The 21,286-nt window shown below is 51.2% G+C and overlaps 1 long non-coding RNA gene across 1 annotated transcript; it reads left to right on the top strand.

Annotated features, from left to right (window-relative positions):
• The first annotated feature begins 10,350 nt into the window (after positions 1-10,350).
• Positions 10,351-12,964, top strand: LOC113913873. Its single transcript, XR_003517288.1, has 3 exons — positions 10,351-10,421; positions 12,422-12,634; positions 12,906-12,964. It is a non-coding gene; the product is annotated as an uncharacterized LOC113913873 (long non-coding RNA).
• The last annotated feature ends 8,322 nt before the right edge of the window (positions 12,965-21,286 follow it).

Raw genomic sequence — 21,286 nt, 5'->3', positions numbered from 1 at the left:
TTGGTTAAAGTTCAATCTCAGCGTGGGCTCCTGGGCAGGAAAGTAGGTCTAGCTACTGAGGGAGGCTTGGGCAGCTCTCTGCAGGGGGCCTGCTCACATTCCTAAACCAAACTTTCAGATCCCTGTACATGTGGCCCTTCAAATCAGGAAACTGTTGACCTGAGCTTCAACCGTGCTGAACGGAGATTCAGGCCATTTTGCTACAGCACAGTGGCGGGGACTGGGTGGGGGACTGGGCAGGGCCCTCCCTAGCTGGCCCTGAGGCTGCAGGGAAGCGGGTGGACTCCCAGCGTGGAGGCAGCAGGCCAGAGGGCCCAGGGCTGTGCTCATTCCCTCCTTACTGTGAGCCTCCCGCCAGGCAGCACAGGAGACCAGCTTGCAGACTCACTATTTTGGGAAGCTTCTATTTCCAGGTTCCAGGTTGCCTTTATTAGACTGGAAGCTCCCCCAGGGTGGAAAGCATGGCTGTGATCCCTTGACATCCATTTGGAGCCCCTCGTGGACCTGGAGCGGAGCCGGTGTGCAGACTGGGAAAGTGAGTGAAGTCATACCTCCCTGACCCAGGGTCTAACTCCAGCCCAGCTTGGTGTGAGGAGGTGCAAAGGCGGCCCCCTCCCCAGCACTCCCCCTCGGCCGAACTTCTTAGTAGCAGCTGTTGCTGACACTGCAGGCTTGCGGTGTGTTGGGCTCTGTGCTGACCATGTGGTCCATACCCTCTCCTTTGCCCCTCATAGCGGCCCTTGCGCAAGAGAGTTGGTGCTAATTCCTCCAGACAAGGAAACCGAGGCTCAGAGAGCCCAGGTCACACAGCAGAGTGAGGATTAGAACCAGACACGGAAGCCCGAGCTCTCTCCAGGGCCCCTGGCCAGCTGCCATGTGGTCTCTGGCCTGTTATGGACCAAATCCCAGCAGAAGGCTGGAGTTCAGAATTGGGGTCAGACTTAGGGCCAGCCAGGGAGCCGGAAGTCATCTCTCCCAGGCTAGGAGAGGAATGGGCTGAGTCCGTTCCGGATAGAAGTCTGATGAGTGCTAGAAGTGTGGATGAGGTGTGGGTAGGCATCTGGACCCTGAACTTCCCAGAGGGCTTGGAGAATCCAGCCACTGTGGCACCCAGCCAGGGGGCCGAGGAGCAGGGGTTCTGGGCCTGGATTTCAAAGCCAGGGCTATTGCCATACTGGGCCTCTCTGGGCAAGAACTCATTATGAATTTTATTTTATTTTTTAAGATTTTATTTATTTATTTATTTATTTATTTATTTATTTATTTATTTATTTATTTATGAGACAGAAGCAGACTCCCTACTGAGCAGGGAGCCCCCAGGGACTCGATCCCAGGACCCGGACATCATGACGCTTAACGCACTGAGCCACCCAGGCGCCCCTCCTTATGAATTTTAAAACAGTGAGTAGAGAGAAGTGGAGAGAGAACCAACCCAAATCAGAGCAGGAGGCCATGAGCGAGGGGCTGATTGGGCAGAGCCCTAGTGCAGAAGCCCAAAGGCTGACTCTCACACGGAAGAACTGGGCTTTATGCCACGTGTGTGCAAATAGCACCTTCACAGGGGAGGTCTGGCCTCCGAGGGCAGTGACTTTGAGGCCTCCCATTTCCGGCCCCTGATTTCTGGCCCATACCAGGCGTGTTGCCATGTTGGTGGCAACCTGGTTCAAACCTGAGCATGGGTCCAAAACCCCAGGAGTGCTGGCAGGTCCTGCCACAAGGGGAGGCCCCAGAATTTGCATTTAAAAATAAGCCCCCAGGTGATTCTGGTGCGCTGGGACCCAGCCTCATTTAGAAAACTGTGGGGCTCAGGGGAGCTGCTGAAATCCATGGCACCTGTGAGTGAATTCTTGTCTCTATTTCCTTTTTCCATATGCATAAAAAATGTTCTCTTCTCCCCTGCCTTTGCTTGTCATGGACGCCCCTAGGCTTTGCTTACAGCAGAAGGTCAAACCTCCCAGATTTGCCAGAAGGCTCCCGGAATCTCCAACTGATTGTCTGCTCCCAGGCCAAGGAATTTTTAATTTGGGTTTTCTGTTTTTCTGGGGTTGCTTGGGGCAGGGCTTGGTGCAGCTGCGCCACTTGCTGGTCATACCCGGGACTGCAGTATTCCCCGCCCCTTACGCATACCCGGCGCCCCCCAGGCCCAAAGTTTCGCAGGTGGAGGGGGCCACGCGTGCAGCCGAGGGATGCAGGCAGCCTCAGATTATAGCTGCCAAGCCTCCAGAATGTTTCACTAAATCAGTTAGTCTGACTTTTGCATTTATTTTCTTGTGAGGTTGAGCAACTTTTAATGTATTTAAGATGTATTTGCATTTCTTTTTCTGTGAACTACTTCACATTCTTTATCAATTTTCTGATTGCAGTTTGTGGTTTCCGTACCAATTTCTTTTTTCTTTTTTCTTTTTTCTTTTTTTTTTCCGTACCAATTTCTATAAGCCCTTAGATAGTAGGAAGGTTGGCTCTTGGCCTGTGGTGAAAGTTGCCGGTATTTTTTCCAGTCTGTCTTTTGACTTTGTTATTGTGCTATCGTTATTGATATTTTTTTTTGTAAATTTTTTTGTCATCAAATTTTTAATCTTTTCTTATTTGACTTTTGGATTTTGCATCATTATTAAAATGGCCTCTCTATTCCGTGGTGATAAGGGAATTCTTCCATGGTTTTCTTTAAAAAAGATTTTATTTATGGGGCACCTGGGTGGTGCAATCAGTTAAGCATGTGACTCTGGGTTTTGGTTCGGGTCATGATCTTAGGGTCATGAGATCGAGCCCCATGTCAGGCTCATGCTCAGCGTGGAGTCTGCTTAAGACTCTGTCTCCTGGGGCGCCTGGGTGGCTCAGTCAGTTAAGCATCTGCCTTGGGCTCAGGTCGTGGTCCCGGGATCCTGGGATTGAGTCCTGAATCGGGCTCCCTGCTCAGCGAGGAGTCTGCTTCTGCCTCTCCCCCTGGCACCTGTTCTCTCTCTCTCTCTGTCAAATAAATAAATAAAATATTTAAAAAAAAAAAAAAAGGACTCTCTCTCCCTCTCCTTCTACCCCTCCCCCCTCAAATAAATAAATATTTTTTAAAAGATTTTATTTTTTTAAAGTAATCTCTGACCCAACGTAAGGCTTGAACTCACAACCCTGAGATCAAGAGTCACACGCTCCCCACTTATGGAGCCAGCCAGGTGCCCCTCAACAACCATTCTTGATTTAAAAAGACAGACCATGAGGCACCTGGCTGGCTCTATCGGTAGAGCGTGCGACTCTTGATCTCAGTGGTTGTGAGTTTGAGTCCCACGTTGGGTGGAGAGATTACTTAAATAAATAAAACTTAAAAAAATAAAATCTTTTAAAGAAAATGGTTGTTGAGCCTATCACATGCCTTTTCAGCACCTATGAAGTTCATGGTATGACTCTTCTTATTAAACCCACGAATATGATATATTACATTCATGAATTTCCTGAATTATATTAATGAATTTTCCAAAATATGCTGAACCACCCTTTCATTCCAGGAGGGGACATGCTGAGACAAGTTGTGTTATTCCTTTAACGCGCTGCTGGATTCTGCTTGTTAATATTTTCTTTAGTTTTTCACGAATGTTCACGTGACGCTGGGCTGTGATTTTTTACCCCACCCCCAGCCTCCCTCTTTCCTTCCTTCCTTCCTTTCAGATTTTGATACTGATGTTATACTCACTTGATTGAAAATAATGTGGCTGTGTTTTCTTGCGCCCTTCCTCAGTTTACATAAGGGAGGGCTTTTGTTCCTTCCTCTGCCCGCTTGAATCGTTGTTCCATAAACCTCTATGGATTTTTTTTGTTTGTTTTTTTAAAAGATTTTATTTATTTATTGGAGAGAGAGAGAGAGCATGGGTTGAGGGTAGGGACAGAGAGAGAGGGAGAAGCAGACTCCCTGCTGAGCAGGGAGCCCAGCTTGGGGCTCAATCCCAGGACCCTGAGATCATGACCTGAGCCGAAGGCAGACACTTAACCGACTGAGCCACCCAGGCGCCCCTAAACCGCTATGGTTTAACAAGGTCTTGGGAGGCTCTGGGACAGGGAGGGGAGATGGTGGAAGAGGGTGTGGGGCTGAGCTTGCGCTTTCTGGGAGGCAGGATTTTGATCAGACGGTCTCATACCTGTGCTTTATTTCCTCAAGTGGGTCCGGGCTGCAGAGTGCTCGAGTGTGAGGGTCTGCCTCGTTCTCCAGTGCACCCCTCCTCCCCATGCACCCGTCCGAGCTCTGACCCAACGCAAGAACTGTAAGGCCTAGAAAGTCTGTTGGAATCCCATTGCAACCCTTGGCCTTGGCCACTGGCCCTTCCCAAAGCGGGCGGCCTGATGTCTACGCCCTAATCTCCAGATCCTGTGAAGGTGATTTTATTTGAACCAAAGGTCTATTGATGAGAACATCCTGGGTTATCCGGGTGGGTCCTAAATCCAATGAATGGCAAGTGTCCTTATAAGAGACACATGGAGGAGATGTCCAAGGAGAAAAAGAGGTCATATAAGGACGAAGGCAGAGATCGAAGTTTTGCTGCCACAGCCAAGGAGCGCCGGGAGGCACCAGAAACTGGAAGATTATCCCCTAGAGTCTTTGGAGGGAGCATGGCTCTGCAGACAGACACCTTGATTTTGGACTTCGGTCTTCAGAACCGTGAACAGAATAAACATCTGCTGTAGTTTGTGGTACTTTGTTCCAGCAGCCTTAGGAGACTCATACACATGTTTCAGCATTCCATTTAGTTCTTGACATTGTTTTCTAGCAATTTCCCTCCACCTACCCAGTCTCAGATCCTCAAGGCAGTGGGAGAATTTGTCATCACTTCAGCTTCCCAAACCCATACTAAATGCCTACCAGGGTTCAGGCCCCAAACTGGGCCCTGGGGACCCAACATGAGTCAGCAAGGAAGCACACCCAGGGGGAGACCAATGTAAAAAAATTGTCACAACACGGTCTGATCACGCCACGTCAGCTGGACCCGACACGCAGCGGGACAAAGCAGAAGACATTAACGGTATGGGAGCCTCACTGCAGAACTGAGAGCGTGCAGGTCTGAGGGCTGGGCAGGGCAGGTGAGATGAGTGTTCTGGAAATGGGCAAAGTTCCTGAGCCTGGGAAGGAGGGGTGGAGAAGAGGAGCTGGCCCCAGGAGGACTTGGAGGACTGCAGCAGGGCTGGGGCCTGGGGGTGCCCCTCGGGCCATGAGCAGCATCTCCAGCAAGTGGGGAACACAGCAAGCTTTTCAGCTTTGAAAGATCTTCTTGGCCACAGTGTGGGGATGGACTCGGACGAGGTGGGCTGGAAGGAAGAAAACCAGTAAGAGGCTCTTGCCAGGCGCAGGACCAGGCCTGAGCTGCGGATGCTGAGGACGGCGTAGATCCAATAAATGTGAGCAGGTGAATTGACATGACCCACCCACAGAATGACACGCCGGGCCTGGTAAAGTCTCTCCAGAATAAGAATCTTAATGTGCAATTCTTCTGAAGATCCTGATGGCACGTACAGTGTGTCGGAATCTTGAAGTGTCTCTTTCCCGTAACGGGGCAGTGTCCTGGCCTCTGGCCCCCTACAGAGCAAGCTTGTCTCCGTCACAGGATGGACCCCTATTAACCAGGGGTCAGCAGACCTCCCCACACACATCTTCTGTCTTGAGAGCCCTCGAAGCTCCGTGGATGGGGAGGTGTTTCCTGGCTTGCTTCTGAGGATGGCTGCACCTGACCGGGTCCTGAGCCTCTGCAACCGTCAGGGGGCCTTTACCTTGACCCAGAAAGAACCAAGCAACAGGGAGCCAAGCAACAGGGCAGTGGCCGTGATGCTGCTGAGTCATTTGCCCTGAGAAAATCAAGGGTTCCGGGCATCCCCCGTGTGTACTCACTCCACACTCAGGTCTCTGTACTCACCAGGACGTTACTGCAAACCCTGAAACCTGATGACCTCCTCTGACTGAGCCCCTCCCCCCACAGCCTGGAACAGAGCCAGCCCCCGCAGTTCTGAAGAAGGGTCTCCCCTACCCCAGCTCCAAAGCTGATGGGCGCTGTCCCACCCAGGCAAACCCAGCCCCCAGTGCTTTCTCTCTGCGGTGGCACGAAAGGCCAGTGACATGCTGGGCGGTAGGGACCTACAGCCTGGCTGGCCCACCAACAAGGTTCAGGTCTGCCGTTGGGCGTCGGGGCGGGCAGCACCTCCATCAGAACCCCAGTGGGGTTCCCACGGGTGCCCACATCACCCTCAGCACAGAAGCAAGGGTGTAGCAGGAAACTGTGGCTTCCCTCTTCCCTCGCTACTCAAAGTGTGGCCCGTGGACCAAGAGCATCAGCGGCATCCAGGAGCTTGTAGAAATGCGGAATCTCAGGTCCCACTCCAGACCTCCTGAGTCAAAATCTGCATTTACTAAGATCCCCCAGGAATTTGTGTGCCCGTTCAAGGTCAAGAGGCACTAGACCATTCTCCTCCATAGTCACTACTCTCCCACCCCTCCCACTTCCTCACAGAGGGTCTCCAAAGAGGGGCTTGGTTGTTATTGACACCACCACCTCCTCACCAAAATATAAGCTCCTTACAGATGGAAACTTGCCTCATCCTTCACCTCCCCAGCACCCAAGCCCTGCTTGCACACAGGAGACACCTGCTCAGTGTTTGCTGAATAAAGGAGGGACAGTGTGTCAGAAGGCACGAACATGGAGTGCCCTGTCATGTTGACTTCTGTCCTCTGCCACATCAGGCAATGGCGCAAGGAGCTGGATGACACGGGAGGGTGATGGCATGCATGTCCCTGCCAGGGCCGAGCTAGAATGTGCTCTTTGCCCAGAGAGCCATAGAAACAGATGCCTGGGGACATGTTCCTCACTGCCCCCCTCTCCCCCACTCCCCAACACGCACCCCTTCCACCTGGCAGCAGGTAGATCCCAAATCAGCTCTTCATCGACATCAACTCAGCTACAGCTGGAACCCACTCAGCCACTTCTTCCCCAGCTAAGGAGCCTGACTTAAGGAACCTGCCCGGTGGCATCACTCGGGGCATGAAGGTGGGCATGAGGTTCCAGATGGCCAGCAGGGCACTCGTTTCTCTCTCCCCCTCCCCAAATCCAAGTGGATTGAGAAGCTAAGAAATGGCAAAGTAGGAAAGGAATATGTATAAGATGTAAAGGGCATGGGACAGATGGGCAGGGAAAGCCATAGACTGAGACCTGGCGGAATGTCTAAACCGCAAGAATGGGAATGAGTTTCTACACCGAGACCCCACCATGACTTTTGCAACACATAGGATACACTGGCGTTCGTTTGTCCGTCCCTCCATCATTTCGAGCACCAATCTTCATTAAGGACCTGGGTCCTATGCCGGTGACTGTGGACGTAAAGGTGAATAGAGCAGATGCTCAGACAAGAAGGAGACGGTCAGGCAGGATGGAGGTCCTGGCACCAAAGTCAAGGGCACGGGGCTCTGGAGCCCGACTGCCCCGGCTTGCTTCTGGCTCTACCTCTTACCAGCTCCGTGACTTCACCTCTCCATGCCTCATTTTCTGTCTCTGTAAAAAGAGAGTTATAATAGTAGTTCCTGTCTCATGGGTCGTTTTGAGGCTCAGTAGAGCATTTAGACCACGACTTGCACATAGTAAAAGTAAGCACCTGCAAGTATTTGATGCAGATGTAAAGGCGGTGGTAAATGCTAAAGATCAGGGATATGGGAGCATCAGGGAGGTGCCTGACCCTGCTTGTTTAGCTGGGGGTTCCTGCAGGCATGTGGGAGACCCCCCGCCACCCCTCCCAGCCCCCGCCCTGGGCTGGGTGCCATCCCACTGGAAGGTTTCAGACCCAGGGTCACTGAAGCAAGGGCCAGGCCTCCTCCCTAGGACCCAGCCGTGCAGTCCACCCAGCACATGAAAGCACATCAGGCTGGCTGTCCAGGGCCCTGGGCCGTCACACACTGTCTGGGTGAGGCTGACAAGGACTACGGTGTCACCAGCGCCTAAGGAAGTGGCCCTGGCAGCCTGGATGTTTCACATTTCATTAAGGATCATTGCTCATCAACAACCTGATTTCCTTTCAGCACATCACACTTCCTCAGCCCCAAGGCCAAGGGCCAAGGCCAGTTTGTGGGCAGGGAGGGCCCTGAGGGAAGAAGGGCATGGGGCGAGGGGCCTGTGTATTCATCTGGAAGGGAGGAGGCAGGTGGCCCATGAGGGGGGCTGCTGCTCAGACTCTGGGTGGAAACGGGAAGAGAGGCAAGACCTCCAGGGTACAGGCAGCCAGGAGAAGGGGCTTTAGGCCAAGGGCCCATGAGTGCAAAAGACAGATGTGCCTCCCCAGGGGCTGGGCATGTGTTCAGGGGACCTGCAGCCCAGGCTTTGAGGCCCTGGGCTAGTACAGGGACGGGGAGGTCCCATAGGATGATCTGAGACCATGCTGTCAGCTCCCCGCACTGGCCTCGGGTCACTGACCACAGCCCTCCAGGGCTCTCTGTGGGTGAGGGGCCTCCTGCTACTTGCACAGACTGGCAGACCCCCAGCTGGAGCTGGGGGGAAGAGCTAGAGCCTGTCAGAGACCGAGGACAGGCTTTCCCAGCCCCCCCGGGACTCCAGCACTTCTGGGTTTTCTCTAAGCTTTCCCTCTGTGTGTGTGTGTGTGTGTGTGTGTATGTGTGTGTGTGTGTTTTAAGATTTTATTCACTTATTTGACAGGGAGAGACACAGCGGGAGAGGGAACACAAGCAGGGGGAGTGGGAGAAGGAGAAGCAGACTTCCCGCGGAGCCGGGAGCCTGATGCGGGGCTCGATTCCAGGACCCTGGGATCATGACCTGAGCCGAAGGCAGACGCTTAACGACTGAGCCACCCAGGCGCCGCCCCCCCCCCCCCGTGGTTTCGTCACCACAACCTCACTCTTATTTCCCTCCAAGGACCCCACTCACTGTCCCCCATGTCCTGGGTGGTGTCTGGCAGCAGAAAACGTTCCAAGAAGGAGAAGAGCACCCCCCCCCCAGCTGGCAAGCCTGGGAAGGACGTGATAGATAACATGAGGGCGGGAGGCCACCCAAGAACTCTGCCCCTCCCCCAGCCCCCAAAACACAGGTGCGCCACTCGATGCCGCAGCCCCCGTGTACCCTAAGAGTCTTGAGGCTTTTCTGCAGAGCACCCTCTGCCCGGAGACGTATGTGAAAAAGCTACATGGGGACAAAATGGCAGTGTGGCTAGGGAGCTGCTGAGCATCCCCGCTGGGAAGCCGGCACCTCGGGGGGAGCTCACGGCACACACTCTGGAACCAGCCAGCCTGGGTCCAAACCCAGGCTTGACCCCTGGGCAGTTAGCTCACCTCACAGTGCTTCAGTTGCCTCCCCTATAAATGAGTCCAACAGCACTGATCTCCTGGTTCGGGAGGCTGAAATGCGGTAATATTAGCAAAGCAGTCAGCCCCCCCCGGAAAGTGCCATGCGCTTGTTTAATACAGAAATCCTTGTTTCTGGCTTCCGAAACCCCCTGGGCCCAGGTCCAAGGCAAGAGAAGCCCAAGAAGACATAACACGAGCAGCTCCTGACCCAGAAGGCGACAATCATCTTGCCTCGGAGCTGCCATTTCCAAACTTCTGTCATTGACACGTCTCTCTGGCTCCTGTCACATTTTCTGTTTACTTGTATTGTTATTTAATTCATGCTTTTTTCTCAGTCAACTGACTTCTAAATAATGTAGCTTCTGCAGAATGTCAACTAGCATAACTGGAGAATCAGCATCACTTGTCACCGTAGAGGAAACTGTAAAAACACATCCTGCGGAAACCGAATATTGTGATGTTCTGGCAGGATCTCCGGCTGCCAAGGGCTCTGAGCCCCACCGGCTCTCTCTTTGCTTTTAAGAAGAAGGTATTAGCAAGAATAGGAAGATTCTCCCACTTCAGCCCTTTGTGGGGGGGGGGGCGCAGGGGCGGCAGTGCTGAAAGAGCATAGACCCGGGAATAAACTTCTTACTCCCCACCGGGACACCACCTGCCGCCTGGCATGGTCCCCGCCCCACCTGGGCCGTTGCTCCCATCTTGGGGGGCTCAGCCTGGCAGCAGAAGAGTGAGGGTTTATTGCTGCTCCTTGCGGCCCTGGGGGGGGCGCTGCTGGGAGCAGGGGATACACGGGGTGTGGACCCAGATGTGGGGCTGGAGGGCTGGGCAGCTGCCGGTCAGGGCTGGGCGTGTCAAACTTGGCGGCAGGCCCGGCCTTCTGCTGCCTCTGGGCAGGGGGTACACCTGTGCTGGGGGTCTCTGTGGAGGACCTGGTGAAACAACCGCCCCCCCACCCCACGGGACACCCCAGGATATGAAGTCACAGAGCAGCTCCTCTCGGCTTGGTCACCTGGGGGCCCAGGCCCCTCTGCCTTTGGAGACTCCTCCCCACTCCCAGGACCTGTCAAGCTGGCTCCACCCCTTGGCACCCCAAGCAGTCCTTCCCCATCAGGTAGGACCAATGGATGTGAACCACTACCCATTAGCCAGCTCGAGGAGGAGGGAGGGACTGAGCCCCAAAAGCAGCAATGGTGCCTCGCCTACCCAGCACGGTCACCTGGGCACCCAAATGATAAAGAGAGCACGCTGGTTCCACGCAGGCGCAGTTCCCGCGGAGGCACGACCCGCGGCCGGTTTACCCACACGTGCACTGCGTGGAACAGCGTGGGGAGCAGAACACGTTGCAGGGCCCGGCGGACGGGCTGGCAGGAGGACTCTGAAGGACAAATCGGGGAGCAGGTGCAGAGGCGGAATCTGGCAGGTGTGGGGACAGCCTCCGGCGCTTCAGCACCGCAGACTGCACAGAAAGGGAGGAGCAGGGCAACAGGGCAAGCCCAGGGCTCTGTGGCTCGTGAGAGCTGAATGGACACGGAGCGAGGCCAGACCACGTGTAAATATGGAACTCTGAGCAAGCAGCTGCAAACCAGCTGGGGAAGCCAAACCACAATCGACCCGAACTGCCAGCTTCCCTAATTTTTGTCCCCACTTCCAACTTGGGAACAAACAAAAGAGCCAAAGTTGCTCTTCTGAGCAATCCCACAGGCTGCCCACCCCCACTTCTAATTAGCCCACCTCCAGCTTCGCCATGCTGACCACCTAAAGGTGGGCACATCTGACGCCTCCCCCTTCTCCAGAGCACCTGTACGGGGAAGCAGGTGATGCGAAACTCAGGGAGCAGCAAGGGCTCGCTGGCCCCAGGTCTGCGCCCTGGATGGTGGCTCTGGGGTCCCCTCCCAGCCCCAAGGTCCTCATCCCTGAGAGCAGGCAGAGCACTTGGGATGAACTCTATATTCATTCATTCGTTCGTTCATTCATTCAGCAAACTTTTCCTCCAAACACGGAGCCTTCTTTCCACCAGAGGAGGAGCGACGACAAACAGTAAACCCTCAAATACAGCATGGAAGACAGGGAATGATAGGGCAGAAGCAGTTGGAGAGGTGGCGGGGTCCACTAACAGGTGGTGAGGGAAAGCCTCTCTGAAGGGCAGCACAGGGTAGCTGTGAAGGGTAGCCCCTCTCCTCCCCTGGAGCTAGCAGTGGTCTCCCCGTCCCCAGCTGGGGAGCGGCTGGTCTCCCCAGCATCACGCCTGCACCCACACTGCCTCAGAGCCCCACCAGCCAGGTACTTGGCTCCCGAGGCACGGGAAGGACAGACAGAGAGCTGGCATCAACCCATGGGGGCAAGGAGGGCACGTGAGGCAGCAGCGCACGCTCCCAGGAACCGGGGGCTTTGGGGGACAACCCAGGTTGGTCCAGGGCTGTGTGAGCGGGGGCTTCGTGGGACACGGTGAGATACCGGCGTGGATGCGTGTTTTCTGACTTCGGTCCACAAGTAGAGGAATATGGCTCAGCTTTGGAAAGAGGCAGTAGGTGGGATCTCGCTCTGTGTGACATGGGGCCAATTATTTAACCCCTTTAAGTCTCACTCCCAGCACCTGGAAACTGAGATGCAAAAAGGAGCCCTCTCTCAGGGCAGCTGCAGGGTTTCCATGAGATAATGTGACGCCTGCAGCACAGAGCCCGGCACCTGGAAAGCCCCCGGTGACTGACTGATGGCGCTACTGGGTCGCTGTCAGGCTGACATCCAGTAAGCCGGGGGGCTAAAGGGCTGGGTGGCATTTGCTCCCAACGAGGAAACTGAGGCTGGAGAGAGCTTAACGTGGCTCTGTGGAGCCTCCGAGCAGGGCTCTGTGGATCCCAACCCAGAGCCTTCTCCAGGTCACCTCTCCACCTGTCCAGGGTCTGTCCTGAGTAGCACCCCCTAAAGGAGGCTGTGGTTCTTCCTCTCTTGCCAGCACCTCGCCTTCCACAGATTTGTCTGTATGGGTGTGTATATTCTTTTCTTCCCCCTTTTTGGGGGGAAGAAATATACCAGGCATATAGAGCTTCCTGATTCTTCTTGAAGCCTGAATAGTACCCCACTGTATAGATGCATGTCATTTATTTCCTGCAGATGAGCGTATTGGTAGGTGAATTCTCGGAGCTGGGTGGCCAACTTGGAGGGCGTGCGTGTTTGAAATTCCGAAGCATTACCACTACAACAGATGATCCCCGCCATCTCACCATCGACATGCGTGTGTTCACACTTGTGGATCTTGACCAACCCAACAGAAGAGAACTGGGCTCTCATCTCAGTGTTCTTTAACACACGGCTCTCCTATGACGAGTGAGCATCTTTCACCTGCTGAACGGCCACTTGTGGTTCATTTCTGTGAATCTCTTCTGCCCATTTCCCAACCAACTAGGCCATTTTCTTATTGATTTGTAAATGCTCTTTACATGCTAGGAAAATTAGCCCTTGCCTGTGATATGGGTTACAGATATTCTTGCAGTTTGTCATTCAGAGCAGCACTTCTAACCTCTCTGCTAAAGGCTATACCCTCTGCTCTCCTTCTCTCCCTCTCTTTTTTTAAAGATTTTATTTATTTATTTGACAGAGAGAGACACAGCGAGAGAGAGAACACAAGCAGGGGGAGCGGGAGAGGGAGAAGCAGGCTTCCCGCGGAACAGGGAGCCCGATGCGGGGCTCCATCCCGGGACCCTGGGATCATGACCTGAGCCGAAGGCAGACGCCTAACAACTGAGCCACCCAGGTGCCCCTCTTCCTCTCTCTTTAAAAATTCCCACAGCATCTCATCCAGTTCTTTGCCAACAGTAGATGATTGATAAATGCTTGTCGATTAGATCAACAGTGCCAAAGCTTTCTTTACTCATCGTCTTCATAAAGTTGATTTAAAAGCACTGCCCTACCATTTGCTTTTATTCAGTTATAAATGCATACTCATATTCTTGTTCTAATATCTTAAATGTAATATAAAAGATGTTTAAGAAATAGAAATTTAAAAGAACGAGCTAAGAATAAATACAGGTTAAGTTCTGACATTTCTTTCCACGCCCCAGCAAATTGTCTTGCAGCCCTGTGCCTATCACCCTCCTTTGGAGACTTCTGGATCAGATGCCGTGATCTGGACACACCCCATCTCCTGAGAACTTCAGCTTAACCTGGACATGAATTGGCGTGGCCTCTGGGGTTTGTTGTGAAATGTTTGGCTTGTCTCCCCTAGTCTAATGCCAGGCATCTCTGGGCTGTCAGTCTCCCCAGACCATATTTGCCAAGAGCACAGGAAGGAGGTGCTGGGGTAGAGAAGGTGAGGTGCGGGAGGTGCCAGCCTGGGGTGCAGCAGCCCCGGGGCCCCCAGCAGTATAAGGCCCACCAGTAGAGACAGGTGATGATGGCCCCTGGCCCAGTTTGCAACCTACCCCACCACTGGAAGGAAGCCTGCAGGGGAGGGCTGCCTTAGCAACAGGTGGGCAAAGAAAAAGGCCAACAGCCCCCATGCCAGGCCCCAGGGTGTGCTGCCTGCAGACTCATAAAGAGGCCCACACAGACAGCCACAGCCACTGACAATGGCGTCATTGTCAAGTTTGGGAACCCTGCACCAATGACAGAAGGCAGATACCGGGGAGTTCTCCACCCAAAGGTGGGCTGTCAGCAGCTGCTAAGGAAGGTGACGCCTGGAATCTCTTCAGGCCTCCCACTAGGTCCAGGAGGTCAGCAAAGGCCCTGGGGCCCTCCAGGCTGGAGCTCTGGCATCAAGGAAAGCCAAGAGCAAGGAAGTCTCTCTGCAGGTGTACCATTTCCTGTTGCTGCTCAGACAATGACCAACACTCATTTGCAACAACACTCATTTCTTCTGTGACACTCTGCAGCCCAGAAGCCCGCAGTCAGTCTCCCTGGGCTGAGGTCAAGGTGATGGCAGGGACTTGCTACCTTCAGGGGCTCTAGGTGGGGAATCTGTTTCCTCACCTTTTCTAGTTTCTAGAACTGCGTTCCTTGGGTTCAGCAGTGTAGCATCCTGCTTCAGTGCTCACATGGATGGTTTCTTTCATCAAATCTCCCTCTGCCTCCCTCTTGTAAGGAATCACATTTAGGGCGCACCCGGATAATACGGGATCATCTCCCTTAATCTCAAGAACCTTAACTTAATCACATCCCCCAAAGTCTCTTTTGACATGTAAGGTAATCTTCGAAGGTTCCAGAGATTAGGGCATGGCTATCTTTAGGGGCCATTATTCTGCTGACCGAAGCACCAAGCGGACAAAAGTCTTCGAAGACTGGGCTGCGGGGTGAGGGTCAGGGAGTGTCCACGCTCGTCCCCTGCAGAGGGAACTTCCATGCCTCCCAGGTCTCTGCAGTGGCCCGATGGCTGCTTTGAGGAGTAGCTCCAAGTTGGGGGCGGGGAAGGGAAGGCAGAAGGCTGGGTTGGGTTGGGGGTTCACATGACCCCCTGACGGGCAGCACCCACCATGCCCATTGCCCCATTTGTCCCGGTGTTGGCGGGTGGGTGGCAGTTCAGTCATCTTCCCTTAAGCCTCCAAAGTCCAACTCCAAGAATTTCTCTGGTGTTCTTGAGGGCACCTTTGGGCAGAGAAAAAATTTCAGAAATACTTCGGTTTTTAAAGTTGTTTTTTTTTTTCTTAATTTAAATTCTAGGTAGTTGACATACAGTTCAATATTGGTTCAGGAGTAGAGTTCCCTCCTTAACACCCAACACCCATCCAGCCCTTCCCCCACCCACCTCTCTCCATCAACCCTGTTTGTTCTCTATCATTAAGAGTCTCTTACGGTTTGTTTCCCTCTCTGTTTTTATCCCCCTCCCGAATGTTCATCCTTTTTGTTTCTTAAATTCCACATATAAATGATATCATATGGTATTTGTCTTTCTCTGAGTGACTTACTTCACTTAGCATAATACACTCTAGCTCCATCCACATTGCAAAGAGCAAGATTTCATTCTTTTTGATAGCTGAGTAATATTCTTGTGTGTGTGTGTGTGTGTGTGTGTGTGTGTGTGTACCCCATCTTCTTTATCCATTCATCAGTCGATGGGCATTTGGGCTCTTTCCATAGTTTGGCTATTATTGATAATGCCCCAATGATAAACATTGGGGTGCATGGACCCCTTCAAATGTGTGTTTTTGTATCCTTTGGGTAAATACCTAGTAGTGCAATTGCTGGATCAATCATAGGGTAACTCTATTTTTAGTGTTTTGAGGAACCGCCATACTGTTCTCCAGAGTGGCTGCACCAGTTTGCATTCCCACCAAGAATGCAAGAGTGGTCCCCTTTCTCTGAATCTTTGCCAACACCTGTTGTCTCCTGTGTTGTTAATTTTAGCCATTCTGACCAGTGTGAGGTGGTATCTCATTGTAGTTTTGACTTGTATTTCCCTGATGACGAGTGATGTTGAGCACCATTTCATGCATCTGTTAGCCATCTGGATGTCTTCTTTAGGAAGATGTCTATTCATGTATTCTGCCCATTTCTTAAGTGGACTCTTTGTTTTTTGGGGGTGTTGAGTTTAATAAGTTCTTTATAGATTTTTGGATACTAAAAATCAGGTATGTCATTTGCAAATATCTTCTCCCGTTCTGTAGGCTAACTTTTAGTTTTGCTGATTGCTTCCTTCACGGTGCAGAAGACTTTTATGTCGATGAGGTCCCAAAATTTCATTTTTGCTTTTGCTTCCCTTGACCCCAGTGACGTGTCTAGTAAGAAATTGCTATAGTGGAGGTCAAAGAGGTTGCTGCCTGTGTTCTCCTTAAAGTTCGTCCGTAAGTCCTAATTCTTTGTTGAGCTTTTAAATGCAACTTAACAAATCCTATTCTATGAATAGATCCAGACAATTTTAACAATCATCTTTAAGGCGAACTTTGATTAATGTTTGTACCATTTACCTACTTAGTTAATTAAACTCCTTTAAACATTTTAAGCTGCAATCAGAGTTTATTATATTCCATTTCTAAGTTTTTTAATTATCTGCCTAACAAATCTTCCCAAGTCCTTAAGTGATTCTTATCAATCAGATACACTAAACTTACAATTATGGGGATTTTTAAATATTCAAAAACTGTTTACCAACTTAGTAAGATTTCAACTTACAATCACAGCTCAAAGTCAATGACTCGAGCACATTTAAAATTAGAATCACAAGTCTGATGTGAACATTCAAATATACTCAATTCTCTTAAGGTTTATAAGTCCTTAAAATGCTAGAGATATAAAGTAGATTTCTGAGCTTAACACAAAAAGATGAATGCAATAGTTTTGATCTACTCCATTATCATTATACTTGATTCTAAATTTCCCTGAGTTAAACCTGTTTCCCAAACAGATTTAGGGTTTCCTTTTCAAGCATATTCCTTCTCAGTTGGATGAAGTTCCTTTGTGTTCTGTTTCAACCCCCCAACTGCTGTACAGTGAGTCAATTCTGACATGAATTTTCTTTCCATTTTGTGAATAGTCCAAACTATTTATCCATGGTCCAGAGGAAGGCATTGGGTTGTTTCCAGTTTGGAGCCTGTCTTGAATAAAAGCGCTCTGGGTGCTCACGTTATGTCTCAGTGGGCATGCACACGCATTTCTGTTGGGCATACATGCAGGGGGACTTACTGAGCCAAAGTGAGCTTCTAGATTGCCTAGACTCAGCCAAACACTTTTCCAAAGTATGCACCACCAATCTTCCCATTCTTGAGAAAGAAATCTCTGAACAGAAAGGACTCAGGTCCCCAGTCTCAGTTTCCCCTCTGTCTGCCTGTGTCGGTGCCCTCCCAAGGCTCACAGATCTCTCAGTTCCTTGGGGTTCAGAGTTTGGAACTGCCCCTCAAATCCCTGCCACATTCCACAATCTCCCAGCTGCTGTGCACCAGGCCCTGTACTGACCCAGAGGGCACACCTGAGCAAGGCAAGGTCTTCATCGGGAGCTGGGGCAGTAAGACAGGCAAGCAAGACAGCCACTAGAGGCTTAACTCAGTCAGTGCCAAGGCTGCCATACATGCCGAGGGCTATGGCCGCCCACAGGGCACCAAGGCCCTGCCGGTGTGTCAGAGGGGGCAGGTGTAGACTTGGGCAGTGTCCCCAAGCATCCACCATCCTTTCCCCTTGTGCTGACAGCAGCTCTCGGGGACCACCCAGCCCCCATTCATGTGGACAGTCAGAATCACTTTCTGTTGCATCCACAGGATCCTGGCTGATCCTGAAGATTTCCCAGGGACAGTGACAGACAAGCCGGGCCCTAAAAGAAGCATAGGAGTTGGCAGATGAGGGGTGGAAGGAAGAGTGTCAGGTAGAAGGAATCACATCTGCAAAGGCAAAGATGCCAGAACCCATCTGGAACCAGGAGGGAGGGTGGGGGTGGCATTCAATTGTCCGCACACTCTGGGAAATGAAGTGAGAATGAGCAGCAGGTCCTGAAGGGCTGCTCTGTGAAGCTGAGGATGTAGGGCTGCCTCCTAAAAGGTAACCCAAAGCCATCCCAGAATGTTAAGCAAAGGAGGAGTGACTTGCTCAGCTTTCTGCCTTGGAAGGCTCATTCAGGCCGCACTGTGGTGGGCCAGATAGAGGTGGGAAACCAGCCAAGAAGCAGTTGGCATAGACTGAGGCCAGGCAGACCAGTGGGGACAGAAGAGAATTGGCACCAGGGCATTGAGGACTTCTGTATTGGGGCTAGTCACATATGAGGAGGGAAGGGAGAAAGACAGTGGGTCTCGGACTGGGGCCCCCGGAACCAGACTGAGGACCCTCCAGACTCAGTTCACTACAGTGTTGAGCTGACAGCCATTCCCTGAACCCAATGAGCCATGGCCTTTCTGAAAGGTTCCTAGCTCTGCCCTGCGCCCAGATCCCTTCCTTTCTCTTGCTCCCTGCCCCATGCCCACAAGTTAAATCAGCTGCCCTTCACCTGGGACAGCACGGAGAAATATTTGGTCCTAATCCCCAGAGACTTTCCAGATTTGACTCAGTTAAGGACCTTGAGGTGGGGTGATTTTCCTGGATTATCCAGTGGGCCCAATATCACCACAAAGGTCCTTATAAGAGAGAAGCTGATGTGAAGACAAAAGCAGAGAGAGATTTGAAGTTGCCACACTTCTGGCTTTGAGGACACAGGGTAGTTGGTGCTGGACGAGGCCAGGAACAAATTCTCCCCTGGAGCCTCCAGAAGGAGCCAGCCCTATCGGCACCTTGCTTTTAGCCCAATGAGACCCACTTCAGATTTCTGACCTCCAGAACTGTAAGCTAAATTTGCATTGCTTTTCGGCCACTAAAGTTGTGGTAAGGGCGCCTGAGTGGCTCAGCCAGTTAGGGCTCTGCCTTCAGCTCTGGTCATGGTCCCAGGGTTCTGGGATCGAGCCCCGCATCAGGCTCCCTGCTCAGCGGGGAGTCTGCTTCTTCCTCTCCCTCTGCGGCTTTCTCTCTCTCTGTCAAATAAATAAATAAATAAAATCTTTAAAAATAAATAAATAAACTTGTGGTAATTTGTTACAGCAGCAGTAAGAAACTAATACACCAGAGTAACAGAAGCTACAGGTCTCCACCAATAGGTGAGGACTCCTTCTCTGCACCCCCCCCCATTCTGTACCCTCCAACTGGGCTTTACAAGGCAGCACAGTGCCCTCTACCGTCTCTCTATGGGGTCAGGTAGGGGTGTGGCCAGCCAGTCCTGCTGAGAAAGTTGGACATGCCCCCCACCCTACCTCCCACAAGCTGAATAATAAGCTCAGTGTAAGAACACAGCTGCATCTGGGAGTTCAAGCTGATGTCTGTGCGGGTTCTCCTTGTGCCGGTGCCCCTGGCAGCATTCTCTCAGGGGACTATAACCGCACAGTAAGTAAATCCAGAGGCTATGTGGGGGACTTGAGCCCACACTTTTATACCCAGCCCAAGGTGAGCCTGATTCTTCTAAGCCACTTGGGACAGTCCAGTTACCCATTTTCCCAGCTCCCTTTGCAGTTTGAGGAAGTAGAACATGACTCAGCGGTGGCCAATGAGATGTAGGCAGAAGTCTACGGGGAGTTTCTGGGGAACCTTGTTTCCAGATGCTGCTGGCACCCCTTTCTCCACTGCATTCTTCCTGTTCTGAAAGCAGAAATGAAGCCTGGCATGATGGCACCCACCTTGGTGGTGAGGAGGTGCAGGAGGTGACAGACATGATTCAGAAAATGGGTGCAAAAGAGAGAAGAACCTGGTGCCTCATGGCGTTGTTAGGTAACCAAACCAAAGCCAGGAACTGTCCATTCTGGACTTACAGATACAAAAGAAACCCCCACTGTCTAAGACATAGCTGGGTGGGTTTTCTACTTGCAGCCAAACACACTCACATTCTGTACAAGGATGAACAGCAGGTCAATGGAACAGAGAAGCCTATCAGAAACAGTTGGTATATCATACGCAGTGGGCAAGGGTGGAAGTCTTTAGAAATAGCACCAGGACAATTGGCCAGCAATATTGGGGAGGAAAGTTGGATCCATACCTCACACTACACATGAAAATAAATTGCACACATATTAAAGACAAGGAAAAAATAAACCACAAACATCTAGAAGGAAACAAAACTAAATCCAAATGGGAAGCAATAAATAAAGATAAATAACAAATCAAGCAGACTATATTTGGTGGTTGGGAGGGCACAGCAAACATGTGCCCTAATCACAGTGGTTTTTTATCTACATACCCAAGCCATTCTCCTGCACCTGCTGTGTATCCCACCATGCATCTCAATTGTATTTTTTTGGGTTTTTTTTCTTTTTTTCTTTTTTTATTATGTTATATTAATCACCATACATTACATCAGTAGTTTTTTCCACTTTTTTTATTATGTTATGTTAATCACCATACAATACATCATTAGTTTTTGATGTAGTGTTCCACGATCAATTGTTTGCGTATAACACCCAGTGCTCCACGCAGAACGTGCCCTCCTTAATACCCATCACCAGGCTAACCCATCCCCCACACCCCTTCCCTCTAGAACCCTCAGTTTGTTTCTCAAAGTCCATAGTCTCTCATGGTTCATCTCCCTCTCCGATTTCCCCCCCTCATTCTTCCCTTCCTGCTATCTTCTTCTTCTATTTTTTTAAACATATAATGTATTAATTTTTTCAGAAGTACAGGTCTGTGATTCAACAGTCCTACACAATTCACATCGCTCACCATAGCACATACCCTCCTCAATGTCTATCACCCAGCCACCCCATCCCTCCCACCCCCTCCACTCCAGCAACCCTCAGTTTGTTTCCTAAGATTAAGAATTCCTCATATCAGTGAGAATATTTTTTGTTTGTTTTTAGAGAAGGGCGGAGGGGCAGAGGGAGAGAGAGAATCCCAAGCAGACTCCTGGTGAGCCTGGAGCCCCAAAACAGGGCTCAATCTCACGACCCTGAGATCATGACCTGAGCCGAAATCAAGAGTCAGACGCTTAACCAACTGAGCCCCCCAGGCGCCCCTCAATTGTGAAGCTGTCTGCGCACAGGGAACATTGGACCCTACAGACTTCCCCCACCTCAGACGCAGCCACACATCTGGGGCATTACCTCCTGGCTTCAGCCTGTTCCCTTGGCAGAGCCCAGAGGGACAGGAAAAGTGGCCACGTGAGGACGCATGACTGGCTTGGGGCCTGAGACCCGGAGCAACGTAGTTATTTATTTATTTATTTATTTATTTATTTATTTATTTATTTATTTAAGAGGAAAAAAAAAAGTGTTCAGAGAGGCCCCAGTGAGTGTGCTGAGCCCTGTTACAGATCAGATAATGGTCAGGGGTCAGGCAGCAAGCCCTGAGAAGGTTTCCTGAAGAAATGGTTCATCAAGAGAAGGAATTTAAAAAAAAAATAGAATACCAGTTTGGGGTCAGGGAGAGAGAGAGTAGCTGAAGATGTCCTGTTGGTTGAACCAGGCCAGCTTAGACACTCCAGCATGACACGGTTTCCCCTAACAGTGATTCCTTCAAGTTTATAGATTTCTCTTGGAAAATGTAAAGAAT

The sequence above is a fragment of the Zalophus californianus genome, chromosome 11 (assembly GCF_009762305.2).
Source record: "Zalophus californianus isolate mZalCal1 chromosome 11, mZalCal1.pri.v2, whole genome shotgun sequence".
NCBI classification, from domain to species: Eukaryota; Metazoa; Chordata; class Mammalia; order Carnivora; family Otariidae; genus Zalophus; species Zalophus californianus.
Note: the sequence above shows the minus strand (reverse complement) of the source record. Positions and strands in the feature narration are given on the sequence as shown.